At 44.2% G+C, this 22414-nt stretch overlaps 1 protein-coding gene across 5 annotated transcripts in view; it reads right to left on the reverse strand.

Annotated features, from left to right (window-relative positions):
• adgrl2a (adhesion G protein-coupled receptor L2a) overlaps positions 1-22414 on the reverse strand; it is a 958846-nt gene that overhangs the window by 576381 nt on the left and 360051 nt on the right. Inside the window, exon 1 of one of the 5 annotated variants that reach the window (XM_072273298.1) lies at positions 8771-8827. The exons of the other annotated variants lie outside the window; for them this stretch is intronic. The gene's annotated coding sequence lies outside the window, so the exon portion shown is untranslated. Of the gene's footprint in view, positions 1-8770; positions 8828-22414 lie in introns of those variants that run through there. 5 annotated transcript variants of the gene reach the window in all.

The raw sequence follows: 22414 nt of genomic DNA on the forward strand, positions 1-22414 counted from the left end.
AAGCTGGGTTTCACAACATCACTTGAAGGAAAGAAAAGAGGAATAACTGATTGCAGGGCTAAAATAAACCCACAGTTTTAAACCAAACAGTTCCTGACCATGCACAATCATTGTGACCTTCTGGCAATCATCGCGGATTATCAACAGGTCCAGAGGTTAAACGTCTCTCCCTGAGGCAAAGTGTGTGAATAAAACAAAGCAAGTCATGACGAAGATGGAGCTTAGAGCTACATCTCTGTAGTTACCGGTTTCCAAGCCCCACAGCACTGACCACACTGTCAAATGGTTTATTTATCACCTGGCAACTGGATTGCCAAACAGATTATGATGTTTGCATGAGGCATTTGTTTGAGAGAGAATTCTTCAAAACGGTTCAAATGACAAAGGTCATTTGGGACTCAGCTCTCTGCCAGTCCTATGCTCCTCTTATTGGGGCTGCATTAGGAAGTATGTATAAGAGCGTCACAAATCATGCCCTCTAATCCAGGCAGCATCCTGGTAAATCTCCTCTGCGCCCTCTCTAAAGCTTACACATCTTTCCTACACCGAACTGAACACAATATTCCAAGTATGCTCTAACCAGGGATTTATAGAGCTGAAACATTACCTTGTAGCTCTTTTGAAGATTCAGGCTGTTTTGAGGTGGTAGGTGGGAAAATCAAGGCTGAATCCGGATACTAGTGCCTTGAGTGAATTAAAATTTCTCACTATGAGCTGGCTCCCCTCCCCCCACCCCAACTTGTTTCGGAAACTCCGTCAAATCTGCCTGTCCTGAAACAAAATAGACATTAGTCAGTGAGAGCAGGAATTAACCTCTAGAAACAGACCTTGTATTGCTCTGGCCCTCGATTGCTAAAAATACAAAATTAATTAACTTATTGCAAATAATTGCTGTCAGGGCTATTAGCAAAGGTCAAAGGAGTGTGAAGGGCATCTTAATGAATAACGATTTGACTACCTGGATGGAATCTTTGCTTGGGAATGATCCACCAGTCTAGAGTCATAGAGTACTACAGCACAGAGGCAGAACCTTCAGCCCATCTACTCCATACCAAACTGTTATTCTGTCTGGTCCCATTGGCCTGCACCTGGACCATAGTCTTCCATACCTTTTCATCCACATATCTCTCCAAATTTCTCTTTAATGTTGAAATCAAATCCACATCCACAGATTCTGCTGGTAGATCGTTCCACACTCTCACCAACCTCTGAGTGACAAAGACCCCCGTTGTTCCCCTTAAACATTTCATCTTTCACCCTTAATCCTTCACCTCTGGTTCGAGTCTCATTTAACTTCAGTGGAAAAAGCCTGCTTGCATTTGCCCTATCTATACCCCTCATAATTTTATATACCTCTATCAAATCTTGCCTCATTCTTCTATGTTCTAGGAAATAAAGTCCTAACCTATTCAACCTTTCCCTGAAAGTCAGGTCCTCAAGTCCCATTAACTTCCTTGTAAATTTTTTCAGCACTCTTTCAATCTTCAAAGATTCAAAAGATTCAAAGCACATTTATTATTGAAAATGTATAGATTATACAATCTTGAAATTTGTCTGCTTACAGGCAGCCACAAAGCAAGAAACTCGAATAACCCAATTAAAAAGGACCAAAAATCAAAAGGGAGGGAGGAAGAAAAACACATCGTGCAAACAATAGAAGCAAGCCAACAGCATCCCGAACCATATCGAGTCCCAGATCCTCTCTTAGAGCAGCTGGAATCGGTCCAAGCCGAGCCTCAGTCCACAGTTTTCACACCAGCGGGGCGGAAACGCACAGCAGCCGAATCAGTTCACAGCCTCGGCGCTACGAAAAAGAATGAACATTTGCGGGCGAGCAAGCAAAATTCAGCCCAACCCTCCATACCTGACACTTAGGCTTCCAGTTTATCTGGGCTGATGTACAAATTGTCTAAGCACTGAGTAGTGCCACGTTCCTGGACCCGGATCCAAGCGCCCTGATACGCCTGAGCCGCCTCACCCAAAACTGGTTTCTATCTCACCAAATCTGCTCGGTGCTTAGAGTGATCTAACCTTGCACCCGGGTTGAGTGGACGGGCATCGAAACTCTTCCACATCGACTCCTCTCCAAATCATTCCAGCAGCGAACCCAAATCCGTCTGCGACCCCGGCTCGAACACGAAGATATTGCGCCTCGGAATACCTCAGCACGCCAGCCAGCCTGCCTGCCTCACAGTCTGTGGTAATAATTCACCACAATTTGCTTCATGAAAGATGTTATAAGTAATGGTTTTAGTCGTATTTCTTGTCTTATGATTTATCAGTAAGCTGTCGCACATCTTCGGTAGCGCCATCTTATTGATATCTTTCCTGTACTAGACACAATACTCCAAATTAGATCTCTTCTACGTCTTATACAACTTCAACATAACATCCCAGCTCCTATACTCAGTACTCTGATTTTGAAGAGCAATGTGCCAAAAGCTCTCTTTATGACTGTATCTACCTGTGATGCCACTTTGAAGGAATTTGTTGTTCCTTTCCACGCCTTGTGGCGCATTAGGCAGAAACCTTGCCATTTCCTTAGCATTTTTTTTGTCTGATTTTTATGAGGCTGAGTTGCTAGCTCGCCGCTCAACCCAACATGGATGGAAAGCGTGCAAGGATCCGGCCGGATCTGAACCTGGGACCATTCGCCTCGAAGTCCAGTGCCACCACTATGCCATCGGATGGATTTTTCAAGGAAATATGGATCTGTATTTACCATATCAATCCAGAAAGGACGCAACGATGGCAATCTTCTTAATTCATGTCCGGGAACTGCACACTTCACAAAACAATGACTTGTATTCTTTAATACTATCAGAACAATACCATCAGATCAGGCAGAAGACCAAGCTGGTATGGGCTAGACGGGCCGAAGGGCCTGCTTCTGTGATGTAGTGCTCTGTGACGATGATGCAACCCTCTGCCCAGTCTACAGTCCACCAAATATTACAGTATTTAACTTACAATAATTTTTATTAAGTAAAAGTTATTTTCAAGTACCATCTATGTTACCATCTATCCCCTTGAGATTCATTTTCTTGCAGGCATTTGCAGGAAAATAAAGAAATACAATAGAATTTATGAAATACTATGCAAAAACAAAGGCTGACAAATAGCCAATGTGCAAAAGAAGACAAATGGTGCAAATTAAGAAAAATAATATTAAGAAGTTTATGTTTTACAATGCGCTGCAGAAATTTTTAGATACATTTCTCAATGACAACAAACTTGATTCTGAATCACCTTGGAGTCCTAGAGGGTGCAAAGGATGCTGCCTGGATTAGACAGCATATCTTATGAAGAAAGATGTTAAATTTCTAATTCCAGTGGGCATGTTTTGAAGGTGAGAGGCTGTAGGTTCACGGGGGATGTGAAGGGGAGGCTTTTTTATTCAGAGTGGTGGATGCCCAGACTGTGCTGCCTAGTGTGGGGGTAGAGGCAAATATATTAGTGGCTTTTGTATAAGCACACAGATAAAAGGATGATGGAGGGAGATGGACATGGTGTAGGTAGGAGGGATTAGTGTTGGGTGTTTATGATTTGCTTTTAGTTGGTTCAGCACAACATTGCGGGCCGAATGGCCTGTTCCTGTGTTGTAATCTACTGTGTTCTACGTTCTATGAAAGGCTGAGCAAGTCTGGGCTTTTCTCGTTGGAGTTAAGGAGGAGCAGACCACCAGATTCTGCAGATGATGGAAATTTTGAGCAACATGCACAAAATGCTGGTGGAACTCACCAGGTCAAACGACAGCTGTGGAGGGAAATGAACAGTCAACAATTCAGGTCGAGACTCTTCTTCAGGGCAGCAATGAGATGAGGGCTTGTCCATGGAGGTGGGGGTTCTTAATGATGGACGTGACCTTCTTAAGCCATTGCCTTTTGATGATATCCTCAGTGGTGGGGAGGTTGAGTTTATAACCCTCTGTCGTTTTTGTCTGATCCTATGCATTGGTAATAAACCTGATTTTGGTTCTGATCCTGATAAGGAAACATGGAAAATGCAAGGGCACTCCTGACTCTCAGCACCTTCCATCCAACTGATCGACCCCCACCATCCATTCACCCAGTCAACCAACAGAAGCTTAAACACAAAATACTCTGCAGATGCTGGGGTCAAAGCAACACTCTTTATAGGGCCTCTGCCCCTTCCCTCTTCAGTCCTGATGAAGGGTTCCGGCCCGAAACATTGACTGATCGTTTCCACGGATGCTGCCCAATCTGTTGAGTTCCTCCAGCGTGTTGTGAACCAACAGAAGCTCACAGTGCATGGCAAAACAACTAGGCCTGCGCCTAGCACACAAAAAAACTGCAGTCGCTCCCATCATGAATATTGATTTCCTTTGTAATAAATCCAAGGGAAAGATTAACAACCTTCAGGTCATGATAGACTTCCTACCATAAATAAATTCAACACTCAGATTGAATAAACAGAGGCTCGACTGGCTGGCACCCAGTGCTTCTCTGAATGAGCTGCTAAGTTATTAGATGGCCTCTTGACAATGAGGGTGGCCACCCGGCAAAGTTTGATCTTCAATCGCACAAACTTGGGGATTTGAAAAGGGAGACACTTAAACCAAAGGCTAACGTAGGCCAGCAGGACACAGGGGAGATTGTGAGGGTATGTGGCAGAGATGAAATCCTGGATGTGGATGCAGGTGGGGACAGCAGAGGGACTGATAATTAGTTTAACATCACACGTGCCAAGATGCAGAGAAAATGTTTTGTTTTGCATGCCTCCCAGATAGATTATGCTATACAATGAAGTAGTTAAAGGTTTAGATTTAGCTTTATTTGCCACAGGTACATCAAAACATACAGTGAAATGTGTCATTTGCATCAAATCAAATCAGCAAGGATTGTGCTGGGAGCAGTCCAAAAGCACTGCCATGGTTCTAACAGCAACGGAGCATGCCCACAACTCACTAGCCCTAATCTTTGGAATGTGGGAGCAAACCAGAGTACCGGGGGAAACCTACACGGTGATGGGGAGAACATGCAAACTCCCTACAGATAATGGCAGGAATTGAACCCTGATCAGCACTCGCTGGCACCGTAATAGTGTTACACCAACCACTATGCTACTATGCCACTGAAAACAGAAAACAGAACGCAGAACTGGCGTTGAAGCGACATAGAAGGTGAAATGCAGGTAGACAAATCCTTCGGGAGTACAGGAAGGAGATAAAGAGCTTTCTGACATGTTATCATAACAAAAACATTTCTCTCAGTATCAACTAAACAAAAAAAAACTGGTCTTTGACTTCAGGAAGAGGGGTGGTGCTCAGGCTCCTGTATACATCAACGTCCTTGAGGTTGAGATGGATGAGGCCAATAAATAGTCTGTCCAACCATGTCAACCACATGGCCAAGAAAGCACACAGACATCACTACTTCCTCAAAAGGCTAAAGAAATTTGAAATACCCACTTCAACCGTTGCCATTTATTTATTGAGATACAGAGGATCTTCCAGCCCTTCGAACTGCCTGGCCCAGCAACCCTCCAATTTTAACCCTAGCCTAATTACGAGACAGTTTACAGTGTTCAACTAACCAACTAACTGGTATGTCTGGACTGTGGGAGGAAACTAGAGCACCCGGAGGAAACCCACATGGTTACGGGCCATGTCCTTACAGGCAGCGGTGGGAATTGAACCCATCACTGGTGCTGTAAAGCGTTGTGCTAACCACTAGGCTACCATGCTGCCATTGAATCCATGAACACTACCTCACTACTTTTTTCTTATTTCTGTTTTTACGCTATTTATCTTAATGTAACTATTTAATATACATTGATATACTTACTGCAATTCACTTTTATTTATACGTTATGTATTGCATTGTATTGCTGCCGCAAACTTAACAAATTTCACGACATATGTCGGTGATATTAAAACTGATTCTGATTTTTATTGATGCACCATAGAAAGCATTCTGTAGAGAGGCGTAACAGCTTGGGATGGCAACCTATCTGCGTGTCACCACAGGAAACTGCTCAGCACATCTCAGAAACTAGCCCAACCTTAGACGTTACCTCTCACTGCCTTAGTAATGCAACCAGCATAATCAAAAACCCCACCCACCCCAGACATTCTCTTATCTCCTCTCTCCCACTGAGCAAGAGATTTAAAAGCCTGAAAGCATGTCCCACCAGGCCCAAGGACAGCTTCTACCCCACTGCTATCAGATGTTTGTTGTACAGTAAAATGGGCTCTTGGCCTCACAATCTACCTCGTTATGACCTTGCACTTTCTCTGTAGCTTTTACACTTTATATGGCATCGTTTTTGTTTACCTTATTCTAGCTTAGTGTACCCAGTAATGATTTGATGAGTATGAACAGTATGCAGGATAAGCTTGTCACTGTATCTTGGTAAATCTGACAAGAATAAATAATCCAAACACGAAGAATAAATAATATTGTACTACCAATACAAATAAGATGCAAAGGCCAAAATGACATAGATTGGGAGATCAAAATTGCACCTTCTGGCGTGTGAGAGGTTTGTGCAATAGTTTGATAACAGTGGGATAGCAGTTGTCCTTAAGCCTGGTGGTACATACTTCCAGGCTTTTTCATCTTCTTCCTAGTGGAAGGAGGGAGAAGACAGAATGTCCAGGGTACAAGGGATCCTTAATAATGTTGGCTGATTTCCCAAGGCAACCGAAAGAGTTAACAGTATCTATGAAGAAGTGGTGGTGCGGTTACCAACCAAACAGGTCAAAAAACATACAACGCAGAACAGCACAGTACAGGAGCTTCAGCCCACGATGCTTGCAGGCCCTTTAACCTACTCTAAGGTCAAACTAATCTTTTCCCTCTCACATAGCCTTCCATTTTTCTACCACTGATGTGCCTATCTGGTTTCTTAAATGCCTCTAATGTATCTGCTTTTACCCCCACCTCTGGCAGAACATCCCATGCAATTCTGTGTAAAAAACGTACCTCTGAAGTCCCTCCTATACTTTCCTCCAATCACATTGTAATTATGGCCCCTTGTATTGGTCATTTCTGTCCTGGAAAAAGTCTCTGTCTGTCGACTTGATCAATCTGATGACATGAACTTCGATTTATCCAAATTCTGGTATAATTTGAAGGAACAATACCTCAAATTAAACTGGACTGATGGCATGAACATCAATTTCTTTAACTTCCATTAATTTCTACCCCCTCCCCCTTTCGTCTTTTTCCACTCCCCATTTCTGGTTACCCTCTCATGTCTTCCCTTCTCCTCACCTGCCTCACCTCCCCCTGGCTCCCCTCCTCCTTTCCTTTCTCCCATGGCCCTATCACTCACATTCCTTCTTCTTCAGCCATTTACCTTTTCCACCTATCACCTCTCAGCCTGTACTCTTTCCCCTCCCCTTACCTTCTTATTCTGGCTACTACCCCCTTCCTTTCTAATCCTGATGAAGGGTTTTGGCACAAAATGTTGACTTTTTATTTCCCTCTGTGGATGCTGTCTGACCTGCTAAGCTCCTCCAGCATTTTGTGTGTGTTGCCCTTTTAAATCTTTTTTAAAGAGAAGACATCTTGAACCCAGGCTGATCTTGGCACTCCTTCCCTACCCTTCATCCTGCCAATCTCCCTTCTCCACTCTCAGTCCTGCCGCAGGGTTTTCATCTTAAATGTTGACATCTCTCCCTCCCACAGATGCTGCTCAACCCACTGAATACCTCCTGCAGATTGTATATTATATTAAATTAATTTTAATGAATTAATTTATTTGGAGAGACAGTGTGGAACAGCTCTTTCTGGCCTATCAAGCCGCACCATTCAGCAACCCACCTACTTAACCCTAGCTTAATTACAGAATAATTTCCAATGAACAATTAACCTACTAACCGGTACATCTTAGGACAGTAGGAGGAAACCAGAGCATCTGGAGGAAATGCACATGCTCACTGGCAGAATGTAAAAACTTCTTACATATGGCGCTGGAATTGAACCCGAAGTCCGGAATGCGCAAAGCTGTAATAGCATTGCGCTAATTGCTATGCTCCCATGATACATGTTTGTTGCCACGATAATATAGCAGTTAGCATGACACTATTACAGATTGGGGCATCGGAGTTCAGGATTCAATTCTGACAACACCTGTAAGGAGTCAGTATGTCTCCTCACGGAATGTGTGGGTTTCCCCCTTGTGCTTCCGTTGCCGCCCCCAGTCCAGAAACGTATCGGTTAGTAGTTTAATTGGTCACTGTAAATTGTCCCGTGATTAGGCTAGGGTAAAACCAGCGGTGTGGCTCGTTGAGCTGGAAGGGTCTGTTCTGTGCTGTATTTCTAAATAAATAAAATAAAATAAAGGACATTTTAAATAAATAAATAAATCAACTGGTCTTGCTGCAGGTGGAAGTTGGTGCCTTTAATACAGTGCCTTGTTTCCACAGCGACTACACCGTACTTGGCTTTAAAGCATTCTGAAGAATCCTTGGATCTGGAGAAGCACGTTATAAACACAAGCTTTTCATGAGGTTTTGAATTACTCGACAGAAGGTCTCTGAAGTCTGGCAGGTGTCTGATCAAGTTGACAGCCAAGTAAGACATTCTACTCAAAATGCACATAGTATCATTTCTGCAGGTTGCTTCCTGGATCCAAGATAATTTCTGGGTTACTAGACAGATAACAAATCAGTCATATAGACTTTGTCCTTGTACTCGCAGTCCACACACAACACGCCCGCTTTCATGGCATTGAGTATGTGTAATATTTCAATGCAACATGTCTAATGCATCCCCCATTGAAATAATGTGTGGCAACTTACATCAATCTCCAGGGATGACAGCAACGAATTCACGAGTCAAGATTCAAGATTGTTAAATGTCATTTCCAGTACACAAGTGTAAAGGAGAATGAAATAATTGTAACTCCAGATCCAATGCTGCACAAAAAACACAATAAGATAAAGAGCACTTTAAGAAAGAGACACTATTAATATAGATACATAATGTCACATGTCTATAAAGTGACACTAGACACAGGAGTGCCTGTACATAAGGTGACTGACAGGAAATGATAAAGTCGTGGTGGGTTAGTGGGTGGAGGTGTTGATGAGCCTGAATGCATGCAGAAGGTAACTCTTTTTGAGTCTGGTGGAGGAGGAACACCTCATATACCGTCTAGGTAGTCTCCAGCCCCTTGGCATGAACATAGAATTCTCCAACTTCCGGTAATTCGCTCCCCCTCCCTTCCTCTATCCCTATTTCACTCTGCCCCCTCCCCCAGCTGCCTATCACCTCCCTCATGGTTCCGCCTCCTTCTACTACCCACTGTTTTCCTGGCTATCACCTCCCTGCTTCCCCTCCCCCAGCCCTTTGTCTTTCAAATGACTGGTTTTTCAACTGAATTTACCAGCCTTCTCTTTCCAACCCTCCCCCACCTTCTTTATAGGGCCTCTGCCCCTTCCCTCTTCAGTCCTGACGAAGGGTTCCGGCCTGAAACGTTGACTCATCGTTTCCACGGATGCTGCCCGACCTGCTGAGTTCCTCCAGCCTGTTGTGAGTGTTGCTTTGACCCCAGCATCTGCAAAGTATTTTGCGTTTTTGAGTCTGGTGGTCCTGGCTCCGAGGTGCTACATAGCTTACTCCCCGATGGGAGTCGGAGAAGTAGTCTATGAGCAGGGAGGGAGGGATCCTTCGTGATGATATCAGCCCTTTTCTGCTACTTTTCTGTAATATATGTCCTTGATGGTGGGTAGGCTGGTGCCAGTGATGCATTGGCCATATGTTAATTATAAACATAATTACAAATTATAAATAAAGCTTAGGCTTTGTGATGTAAACTGTGAGAAGAGGCAGAGATACCTCCATGGAGTGGTGGAACACAGATAACTCCATCGAGTGAGGGAACACAGATACCTCCATCCAGTGATAGAATGCAGATACCTCCATTGAGTGATGGAATGCAGATACTTTCATCGAGTGGTGGAGCACAGATATTGCTGTACTCCTTAGTTCATTTTGGTTTATACAAGTTGGGACATCATGCTGCAGCTGTACAAGACATTGGTGAGGCCACAGTTGGAGTACTGTGTCCAGTTTTGCCCCCTCCGAGAACTTCAGTTATATAGAAAGATTGAATAGGTTAGGATCTTATTCCTTGGAAAGTAGAATATTGAAAGATTTGATAGAGGTATGCAACATTACGAGGGCTATAGAGAGGGTAAATGCAAGCAGGCTTTTTCCACAGAGGCACTGAGGTTGTGTGGGACTACAACTAGAGGTCAAGAGTTACGGGTGAAAGGTGAAAAGTTTAAAGGGAACACGAGGGGAAATTTCTTCACTCAAGAATGCCGTGAGAGTGTGAAATGGGCTGCCAGCACAAGTGGTGCATAGAAGCTCGATTTCAACGTTTATGTGAAGTTTGGACTGGCAGGGAGTACAGAGGGCTGTGGTCCCAGTGCAGGCTCAGCACAGACTAGATGGGACGAAGGGCCTGTTTCCGTGCTGTACTTTACTATGACTCTATGACACCATCACACTATTGTAGGAAAGATAAAGCTAGAAGGGTGCAAAGAAGATTCAGGAGAAGGTTGCCAGGGCTCGAGGGCCTGAATTGTAAGGACAGGTTGGTCAGGTTAGGACACTATTTGTTTGAGTATAGGAGACTGATGGGTGACTTTATAGGAGCAAATAAACGCCCCTCTTAATGCAAAGTGATCAAAGTCGTCATGGTGTTGATAAACTGAGGTAGTCATTAGCAGACATCCCACCTCTCCCAGAATTCCAGGAGTCTCCCACATATTAATAGTGGCTCCCTGATGGCCGCAAATTATACACAATGTCACGGAAATCAACGTTTTTTGACAGCGAGCAAGAGAAAGCAAGAGAGAGCGCGAGAGTGACCACGAGAGAGAGAGAGAGAGAGAGAGAGCGTGCGAGAGAGAGCAAGAGAAAGCAAGCGAGAGAGCGCACGAGCGAGAGAGAGAGAGAGCGAGAGAGAGAGAGAGAGAGAGAGAGAATCACCATGAGAGAGAGAGAGCAAGAGTGCGCCATGGCAGAGTGTTCCAAAAAAAGAAAATATAAAGCGTACATCACCCCGGACTACACTAAAGTGTACCCCTGTCTAATAGGGGTCAAAAATAATGACAGTATTGCTCGCTGCACTGTTTGCAACAGTGACTTTTCTATTGCCCATGGTGGGGTAAGACTGTAAAAGACATGTTGAGATGAGTTTAACAGGTGTCATTCGTTCATTAGCATAGCTAACGTTATTTAAACTAGCTGGCTAGCTGCCCAGGAGCGACTCTGTTGCAGTCATCCCACCTCTCCAAGAAATTGATGGTGCTACCTCCCTGAAATGAGTTTTTGCAGGGTGGGATGTCTGCATTAGGGTTATGACAAGGCAATTAGGGTTGCCTTGTTGCATTGTTTCCACTGTACTGCTGTTGCAAAGCAAGTAATTTCACAACACATGTCAGTGATAATAACTCTGACTCTGATTCTGAAATGGAAGATTGAATGGAAGTGCACGTGTGAAGTGTTTACGTATATATGTACACGTCAGTGTATATATGTGTCAGCACAAGTGTGCATGTAAGGACATGTATGCGTGTGTGTTTGACTATGCATAAGTGGTAGGTCAAATATAATGGCAGACCATAGCATTAGTGGCAAGACTCTTGGCAGTGTGGAGGATCAGAGGGGTCTTGGGGTCCGAGTCCATAGGACACTCAAAGCTGCTACACAGGTTGACTGTGGTTAAGAAGGCATACGGTGCATTGGCCTTCATCAGTCATGGGATTGAGTTTAAGAGCCAAAAGGTAACGTTGCAGCTTTATAGGACCCTGGTCAGACTCCACTTGGAGTACTGTGCTCAGCTCTGGTCACCTCGCAAAAGGAAGGATGTGGAAACCATAGAAAGGGTGCAGAGGAGATTTACAAGGATGTTGCCTGGATTGGGGAGCATGCCTTATGAGAATAGGTTGCCTTTTCTCCTTGGAGCGGCGGAGGATGAAAGGTGACCTGATAGAGGTGTTCAAGATGATGAGAGGCATTGATCGTGTGGGTAGTCAGAGGCTCTTCCCCAGTGCTGAAATGGCTAGCATGAGAGGGCACAGTTTTAAGGTACTTGGAAGCAGGTACAGAGGAGATGTCAGGGGTAAGTTTTTTTACGCAGGGAGTGGTGAGTGCGTGGAATGGGCTGCCGGCAGCGGTAGTGGAGGTGGAAACGATAGGGTCTTTTAAGAGACTCCTGGATGGATACATGGAGCTTAGAAAAATAGAGGGCTATGGGTAAGCCTAGGTAGTTCGAAGGTAGGGGCATGTTTGGCACAGCTTTGTGGGCTGAAGGGCCTGTATTGTGCTGTAGGTTTTCTATGTTTCTGTGTTTCTAAGTGAACTTACTGTATATAAAAATTATATTTATGTTTGAATTTAGATTTATTAATCACATGTACATTGAAACATACAGTGCTATGCGTCATTTGCGTTAACATGGGGGGGCTAGAGAGGACCCTAACTGCAAGCTTTGTGGTCAGCGGGGATCATTGGCACACATGCTGTCAGGATGCAAAACAGCTTTAACACAATGATAGGTATGGGTGGCACCATCACAAGGTCCTGCTGTCCCTTGTTGACACACTGGAACGGGAGAGGTGTAAAAAGAGACCAGCTGGCAGAGAGGCAAACAGGGCAGCCATTTTCATCAAGGAGAGGGCCATGCCTGTCATATCAAGGAGGCCTAAATCCAATCTGCTGCAAACTGCCAAATCATGGGAGATGAGGGTTGATGTGGGGAGGAAGCTGCGGTTCCCAGAGGTGGTGCAAACCACACTTCGACCAGACATCATACAGTGGCCCACCAAAGACAAGAAAATCATCCTGGTGGAGCTCACAGTACCACGGGAGGAAGGATGCGAGGAGGCTCACGAGAGGAAGGTCTTGAAGTACCAGTCCTTAGTCCAAGAGTGCAGGGACAAAGGATAGCAGACGTGGCTATTCCCCATGGAGATCAGCTGTAGAGAGCTCCTGGCAAGGTTAGCAAAGAGGTTGCTGTCTGTGCTGGGCCTTGATGAAAAGAGCAAGAACCAAGCAGCGCACAGGATGGGGAGGAAGTAGAAAGAGCCTCTTGTTGGATATGGAGCAGGCGAGAAGAGTCAAGCTGGAAGTCAGGAGCAGACGGCCAGTGACTTGGCCACCACCGCTGACCCGCCAGCTGGAGAGTGTAGTAGTTAAAGGTTGAAACACTTTCTGAAGGTTGGGCACCACTTGAGGACATCTGCCCCTGGACAAAGGCTACGGTTACCTGAAGAGAGCAGCCTGGTGTATGATGCAAACTATGCGTGATTTGTGTTAACAAGCAACATAACCGAACGATGTGCTGGGGGCAGTCCGCAAGTGTCGCCACACACTCCAGTGCCAGCATAAGCACAAGAGATTCTGCAGATGCTGGAAATGAAATCCAGAGCAACACACACAAAATGACAGTCGTCCCAAAGAAAGGTCTCGGTGCAAACCATTGACTGTTTATTCCTCTCTACAGATGCTGCCTGACCTGCTGAGTTCCTCCAGCAGTGTGTTGCTCTGGTTTTTCAGCATCTGCAGAATCTCCTATGGTTTGGAAGTGGTTGAGCATCAAGGGTGAAGGCAACAATGTGTCTAGGTGAAAGCTTTTCCTTGATGCACGTTAGATAAAGTCATTTTATTATGAGGTGAATTGATAGAGGTGTACACAATGATAAGAGACATAGATTAAGTGCACAGTGAAAGATCTTTTCCCCGGGAATGGATAGGAGAGGAGAGTGGACCATGGAGGAAGGAAAGGAGGGAGGAAATAGCTTGGTGAGGAGAAGAGAAGGAATAAGAGGTGTTATGTTTTTGTAACTTCAAAACATTAAACTAATTCAAAGGAAGTCATAGGAGTCTGAAATGTGAGTCTAACTTTGAGCGAGGCACACATGTATCACGTGGTAGTGTGCTGACATATGCAATTCACATATTTATATATATAACATGTAAAGACTTATTTAAATGAGCATGAGTGCTTAATCAGACTATATAAGTATATACAAGATTACTCAAATATTTATGAAATATTAAACACTGAAGAAGGAAACCAAAATGAGTGATGCAAAGAGAAGGAGAGGAGAGGGAGAGAAATGAGCAGAATTGAGAAAACTTGGCGTTCATGATGTCAGCTTGGAGGCTACCCGGATGGAACATGAGGTTTCGCTCCTCCGAACAAGGAGTGGCCTCATCGCGGCAGTAGAGGAGGCCAAGGTTTCTCGCCATGGATGCTGTCTGACCTGCTAAGTTACTCCAGCATTTTGCGTGTGTTGCTCTGAATTTCCAGCATCTGCAGTATCTCTTGTGTTTATTAGAGGCTTCAATCCTCTCAGATTCCTTCTTCTTCGGCACTTTATCACCTCTACCTATCACGTCCCAACTTCTTACATCACTGTCCCCTCCTGCACCCAGCCACCTGTCCCCTCACCTCGTCTCATTTATCACCTGTCAGCTAATGTGTGGACACCACCATTCTCCACGTTCAGCTCTGGACCTGACACTGAACTGGGACCTCACCAGACTCACCCCAGCAATGTGGTCATGTGATGACTCGATGCCATTGGTTGCTTGATCAGGTTTGCTGGCTCTGATCTTTACCACCCTATCCATAGTATAAAATGGATCAGCTCATTTTTAGTCACAAAAATAGTCCAATGTACAATATAACACAAACAAAATGCTAGAGGAACTCAGCAGGCCAGTCAGCATCTATGGAGAGGAATAAATAGTTGACACTTCATCAGGACCAAAAAGAAAGGGACAAGAAACCAGAATAAGAAGATGGGGAGGAGGGGCTTCTCCATTTACCATTCTGGCTCTCCTCTTACCCCTTCTCTTCCCCTCACCTGCCTATCACTTCCCTTTGGTTCCCCTCCTCCTTCCTTTTCCCCCATGGTTCAATTTCGTCTCCTATCAGAATCCTTCTTCAGCCCTTTACCTCTTCCACCTATCACCTCCCAGCTTCTACCTTCAAATTCCCCCTTCCCCATCCACCCACCTTCCCCTTCGCCTGGTCTCACCTGTCAACTGCCAGATTGTACTCCTTCCCCTCCTGCAAACTTTTTATTCTGGCTTCTTCCCCCTTCCTTTCCAATCCTGATGAAGGGTCTTGCGCAAAATGTTGACTGTTTCTTCTGCTCCATAGCTGCTGCTAGACCTGTTGAGTTCCTCCAGTATTTCCTTGAAAATGTCTACAGATGTACAATGGAGAGCACGCTAGCTGGCTGCACCACCACCTGGTATGGGGGAGGGGGTAGCTACTGCACAGGATTGAAATAAGCTGCAGAGAGTTGTAAACTTAGTCAGTTCCATCATGGAAACTAGCATCCACTGTATCCAGGACATCTTCAAGGAGCGATGCTTCAGAAAGCCAGTGTCAATCATTCAGGATCCCAATCACCCAGGTCATGCCTTGTTCAATTCCACGTCCCATTCATATTCTGATATGTCTATCCACGGCCTCCTCTACTGTAAAGATGAAGCCACACTCAGGTTGGAGGAACAACACCTTATATTCCGTCTGGGTAGCCGCCAACCTGATGGCATGAACATTGACTTCTCGAACTTCCGCTAATGCCCCACCTCCCCCTTGTACCCCATCCGTTATTAATTTATATACACATATTCTTTTTCTCTCTCTCTCTTCCTTTTCTCCCTCTGTCCCTCTCACTATACCCCTTGCCCATCCTCTGGGTTCCACCCCCTTTTCTTTCTCCCTGGGCCTCCTGTCCCGTGATCCTCTCATATCTCTTTTGCCAATCGCCTGTCCAGCTCTTGGCTCCATCCCTCCCCCTCCTGTCTTCTCCTATCATTTTGGATCTCCCCCCCCCCTTCCACTTTCAAATCTCTTACTAGCTCTTCCTTCAGTTAGTCCCGACGAAGGGTCTCGGCCTGAAATGTCGACTGTACCTCTTCCTAGAGATGCTGCCTGGCCTGCTGCATTCACCAGCAACTTTGATGTGTGTTGCTTGAATTTCCAGCATCTGCAGAATTCCTCGTGCCATGCCTTGTTCTCTTTGTTACGATCAGGAAGGAGATACAGAAGTCTGAAGGCACAGGCTCATTGATTCTGGACATCTTCTTTCCCTCTGTCATCAGATTACTGAATGACATTGAACGCTACTTCAGTACTATTTTTATTTGTATTTTTTCATGACTTATTTAACTATATATATATTTAGTGTAATTCAGGATTTTTGCTCTGTTATTATGTTTTGCATTGCACTGCTGTTGCAAAGACAACAAATTTCATAACAGCTGCCGGTGATATTGAACCTGATCCTGGTTCCCTGCTTGTTACTCCAGTGCTCACAATGTTCAGCAGTGTTTCAAGTGTTATTGTGAACACAGCTAGCTTGCTCCAAAACTAGGGTAGCCAACTTTCTCACTCCCAAATAAGGGACAAAAGTAGCAGTCAAATACAGGACACTTGTGTTTACCCCGAGAAAGACTACCATGACCATGAAGCCTTGCGCGGGCACCTGCGTGTGCATGCGTGACGTGCGCATGTGTGTATGTGCCGATTTTTTTCCTACAAATCGGTTTTGGCTTAATCTTCCCGATTCCGTTAAGTGAAACTACACTGTACATACATTATTTCTACTTTATATAGGCTGTGTATTTAGCATATCATTCCTGCTTTTGCTGTATGTTAGTGTTATTTTAGGTTCTATGTGTTATTTGCTATGATTTGGTAGGTTATTTTTTGGGTCTCGGAATGCTCAAAAATTTTTCCCATATAAATTAATGGTAATTGCTTCTTCGCTTTACACCATTTTGGCTTACGAATGGTTTCATAGGAACACTCTACCTTAGCGGGGGAAATACAGGACCAGGGCAGTCCTGTATGGGACAAAGCAATTTAGCCCAATATACGGGATGTCCCGGCTAACACGGGACAGTTGGCAACCCTATCCAAAACACACATCAGTGACAGGGCCTGGCCTAAACTGGGCACAGAGCAAGCCTGCGTCAGCAAAACAAACAGAGAAAAATCTGAGTGAAGAAGAAAGGTCAACAATATTTCTAATCAGCTTTCAGGGGTTGAAGAATCGCCTTGTAGTCTCTGTATCCAGCCGCATTTGTGCTTTATTACCGGATTGAGTGGATTCTGGTGGGAGACGGCTAGTCTGCATGGGGCCAGCAGGTTAACACAACGGCTGCCTACTCGGTCCACTTTAGGGACTGAGGGAATTCACCTCATCGTCAGAGACAGGTCATCTCCTCAAAGCAGGTTTATAACAAAATGATGCGTTTATAGAGAGTCTGAAAATCAAGTAGTCTCTTCAGACCGGACTTGTCTTTACATTATTCATTAGCGTGAGTGAACTTGACTGAGATCTGTGGGCAAGTGTAGACACAACTGTAAATGAACGGGCAATATTGACTGGAGATAACTCAACACATCCTTTGCTGAAGAAGATTGATGATTCTTTCACTGACTGAAACTTGACTAACAAATTGCTTTACTCATTGCTTAAGACATAAGAAAATCCCTATCAGACTACTTCTTCATCAGCCCTTTATCTTATCCATCTATCTCCACACAGCTTCTTACTTTATCGTCTCTTCCCACCTTCCCACCCTCCTCTTCAACCAGTTTTACTATCACCTGTCAGCTGGAACATGTAGAAACTTGGAGTTGTAGAGTTATAGAACCCTACAGCATAGAAACAGTCCCGTTGACCCACCTAGGCTCTACTGAGCTGTAATTCTCCCTAGTCCTATTGACCAACACCTGGATCATAACCGTCCTTACCCCTTTCATCCATAGTCATAGTCATAGTCATACCTTTATTGATCCCGGGGGAAATTGGTTTTCGTTACAGTTGCACCATAAATAATTCAATAGTAATAAACCCATAAGTAGTTAAACAGTAATATGTAAATTATACCAGAAAATAATTCCAGGACCAGCCTATTGGCTCAGGGTGTCTGACCCTCCAAGGGAGGACTTGTAAAGTTTGATGGCCACAGGCAGGAATGACTTCCTATGACGCTCTGTGCTGCATCTCACAGGAATGAGTCTCTGGCTGAATGTACTCCTGTGCCCAACCAGTACATTATGTAATGGATGGGAGACATTGTCCAAGATGGCATGCAACTTAGCATCCTCCTTTCAGACACCACCGTGAGAGAGTCCAGTTCCATCCCCACAAAATCACTGGCCTTACGAATGAGTTTGTTGATTCTGTTGGTGTCTGCTACCCTCAGCCTGCTGCCCCAGCACACAACAGCAAACATGATAGCACTGGCCACCACAGACTCGTAGAACATCCTCAGCATCGTCCGGCAGATGTTAAAGGACCTCAGTCTCCATACATCTATTCAATCTTATCTTTAGTGTCGAAATCAAATTTGTATCCACTACTTCCTCCGGAAGCTCGCTCCACACTTGCACCCTCCACCAAATGAGTGAAGTTATTCTCTCTCAGGTTCCTCTTAAATATTTCACCTTTCATCTTTAACCTATGACTTCTAGTTCTTGTTTCTAATGCAAACCTGCATGCATTAACCCTATCTATATCCCTCCCCCTCTCACCACCTTTTTATTCTGAAGGCCCTGAATTTGCATATTCTGGCTTCTGCTGCCTCCCCTTTCAGCTCTGATGAAGGGAGTCAGCGCAAAACGTCGCTGTTCGTTCCCTTCCACAGATGCTGCCTGATCTGCTCAGTTCCTCCAGCGCTTTCTGCACCTTCCCCAGGATTTACAGCGTCTGTAGCATCTCCTGTGTCCAAAGGGTTCATCTGATGGACATCATATAGATTGGGATTCAAAGAGCCAGGTGGCACAGAAACAGGGCTTCTGGCACAAATTATCCATGCCAACCAAAGTCATATATCCAAGCTAGTTATGTCCTTCCACTGGCTTGCATTTGGCCAATTTCCCTTTGAATCTTTTCTGTCCACTCTTGTTAGTGAGGGGAGTGGCTTCAGGGAAAATCCGGCAACCTCTCCCTTTCTTGGTGGCCACCCAATGACTTCAGAAGCAGAATCAGGTTTAATATCACTGGCATATGTTGTGAAATATGTTGTTTTGCAGCAGTGGTACATTGCAACACACAATAACAAAAAACTATAAATTATAAGAAATATATATATATATATATATATATATATATATATATATATAAATTAAATGAAATAAGTAGTACCACAAAGCAAACAAAAAGAGAAAAAATACAGTGAGGTATTGTTTATCGGTTCATTGTCTATTCAGAAATCTGAGGGTGGAGGGGAAGAAGCTGTTCTTAAAATATTTAATGTTTGTCTTCAGGCCCCTCTACCCCCTCCTTGATGGTAGAAATGAGAAGAGGGTATATCCTGAGTAATGGGGTCTTTAGTGATGGATGGTGTCTTTCTGAGCTATCGTCTTTTCAAGATGTCCTTGACACTGGGGAAACTGGTGCCCATGATGAAGCACATGATGGGCCCATGATGAAGCACAGTTTGCAACTTTCTGTAGCTTTTTCCAACGTGGAGAGTCCCCTCCATACCAGATAGTCCTGCAACCAGTTAGAATGCTGTCCATGATACAAATGTAGAAATTTGCAAGAGGGTTTGATGACATTCCAAGTCTCCTCAAACTCCTCATGAAGTATGACCACTTTTATGCCTTCTTTGTAATTGTGTCAATATGTTGGGCCCAAGATAGATCGTCAGAGATGTTGACACCCAGGAACTTGAAGTTGCTCATCCTTCCCACTGCTGATCCCTCGATGAGGACTGGTGTGTGTTCCCTCAACTTCCCCTTCCTGAAGTCTACAATCAATTCCCTGGTCTAAATGACACTGAGTGCAAGGTGCTTACTGCAATTCCACTCAATCAGAATCAGAATCAGAATCAGGTTTATTATCACCGGCATGTGACGTGAAATTTGTTAACTTAGCAGCAGCAGTTCAATGCAATACATAATCTAGCAGAGAAAGAAAAAAATAGTAATAATAATAAGTAAAATAAAACATAACAAATAAGTAAATCAATTACGTATATTGAATAGATTTTTAAAAAATGTGCAAAAACAGAGTTATACAGCTCTCGTTAAATGCACGTGCAGTTCAACTCTTTGAGTGATTATGCAGAAAGTTTGAAGTTAATAACTCATCTGCTTCCACCTTAGGCCATGAATTTATCAATCACCCCTGTTGTGGACCACTTTCTGGAGGTCCAAGGTGCTGACTTCTACAAAGAAGAGATCCGTATGCTCCACGACCACTGGACTAAGTGTGTACATGTAGGAGGGGACTATGTTGAAAAATAAATGTGCTAGGTTTCTAAAATTGACTCCTTCTACCTTAGGCCACTAACTTATCAATCACCCCTCGTAATGTGGTACACACTCAGCAAACACGAGGAAATCTGCAGATGCTGGAATTTCAGGCAGCACACATAAAAGTTGCTGGTGAACGCAGCAGGCCAGGCAGCATCTATTGGAAGAGGTACAGTCGACGTTTCAGGGGGAGGGGGAGATCCGAAATGATAGGAGAAGACAGGAGGGGGAGGGATGGAGCCAAGAGCTGGACAGGTGATTGGCAAAAGGGATATGAGCGGATCATGGGACAGGAGGCCCAGGGAGAAAGAAAAGGGGGAGGGGGGGAAATTCCCCCCTCCCACTTTCAAATCTCTTACTAACTCTTCCTTCAGTTAGTCCTGACGAAGGGTCTCGGCCTGAAACGTCGACTGTACCTCTTCCTAGAGATGCTGCCTGGCCTGCTGCGTTCACCAGCAACTTTGATGTGTGTTACACACTCAGCAATTCAGGAACAGTTTCTTCCCCTCTGCCATTCAATTTCTAAATGGACGTTGAACCCATGAGCACCATGTCAACACTTTCTTATTTCTGTATTTTTTGCCCTGCTTATTTTAACTTAACTATTTAATAGACATTTATATACTTAGTGTAACTCAGTTTTTCTCTCCATATTTATTTATCATAGTCATAGTCATAGTCATGCTTTATTGATCCTGGGGGAAATTGATTTTCATTACAGTTGCACCCTAAATAATAAATAGTAATAGAACCATAAATAGTTAAATAGTGATATGTAATTTGTGCCAGGAAATAAGTCCAGGACCAGCCTATTGGCTCAGGGTGTCTGACCCTCCAAGGGAGGAGTTGTAAAGTTTGATGGCCACAGGCAGGAATGGCTTCCTATGACGCTCTGTGCTGCATCCCGGTGGAATGAGTCTCTGGCTGAATGTACCCAGTACATTATGTAGTGGATGGGAGACATTGTCCAAGATGGCATGCAACTTAGACAGCATCCTCTTTTCAGACACCACCATGAGAGAGTCCAGTTCCATCCCCACAACATCACTGGCCTTACGAATGAGTTTGTTGATTCTGTTGGTGTCTGCCACCATATATTTCATTGTACTGCTGCAGTACAGTTAACAAATTGCACAACATATGCTGATGATATTAAATCTGATTCTGATTCTGGCAAACTAGATCAGTAAATTTGTGGATGACACTAAGATTGGAGAGGTGTAGTGGGCAGCAAGGAAGACTATCAAAACTTGCAGCAGCATCTGGACCAGCTGGAAAAATTTGCTGAAAAATGGCAGATAGGATTTAATGCAGACGAGTGTGAGGTGCTGCACTTTGGGAGAGACAACTAGGGTAGGTCCAACACAATGAGCGGTAGAGCACTGATGGGTGAGTAGAACTGAGAGGTCTGGGACTGACCTGAAGTCCATAACTCCTTGAAAGCGATGTTAAAAGTAGATAGCGTCATAAAGAAAGATTTTGGCACATTGGCCTTCATGTATGAAGATGGGATGTTATGTTGAAATTGTTTAAGATGTTGGTGAGGCCTAATTTGGAGCATTGTGTACAACGTTGATCACCTACCTGCAGGAAAGATGTAAATAAAACTGAAGAAGTGTGCATAAGAGTCAAACACGAGGAATTCTGCAGATGCTGGAAATCCAAGCAACACACATCAAAGTTGCTGGTGAATTCAGCAGGCCAGGCAGCATCTCTAGGAAGAGGTACTGTCGATGTTTTGGGCCGAGACCCTTCGTCAGTGCAAAAGAGTAAAAGCTAACAAGATTTTAAAAGCACAATGAGTGTAAGTGCATTTTATTTGAATGCCCATAGTATTCAAAACAAGGTCAGTGAACTTGTGGCTCAAATCAGTACAAAGGAATATGATTTAGTGGCCATTACAGAAATGTGGTTGCAGGGTGAAGAAGATTGGGAATTAAATATCCAAGGATATCGGGTAACATGGAAGGATAGGCAGGAAGGTAAGGGAGGTGGGGTAGCGTTCTTACTTAAAGATGAGATCAGGGCGATAGTGAGAGACAATATAAGATCTAAGGAGTAGAATGTTGAATCCATCTAGGTAGAGATTAGGAATAGTAAAGAGAAAAAAATCACTGGTGGAAGTTGTCTATCG

Source organism: Mobula birostris, chromosome 12 (genome assembly GCF_030028105.1).
Source record: "Mobula birostris isolate sMobBir1 chromosome 12, sMobBir1.hap1, whole genome shotgun sequence".
NCBI classification, from domain to species: Eukaryota; Metazoa; Chordata; class Chondrichthyes; order Myliobatiformes; family Myliobatidae; genus Mobula; species Mobula birostris.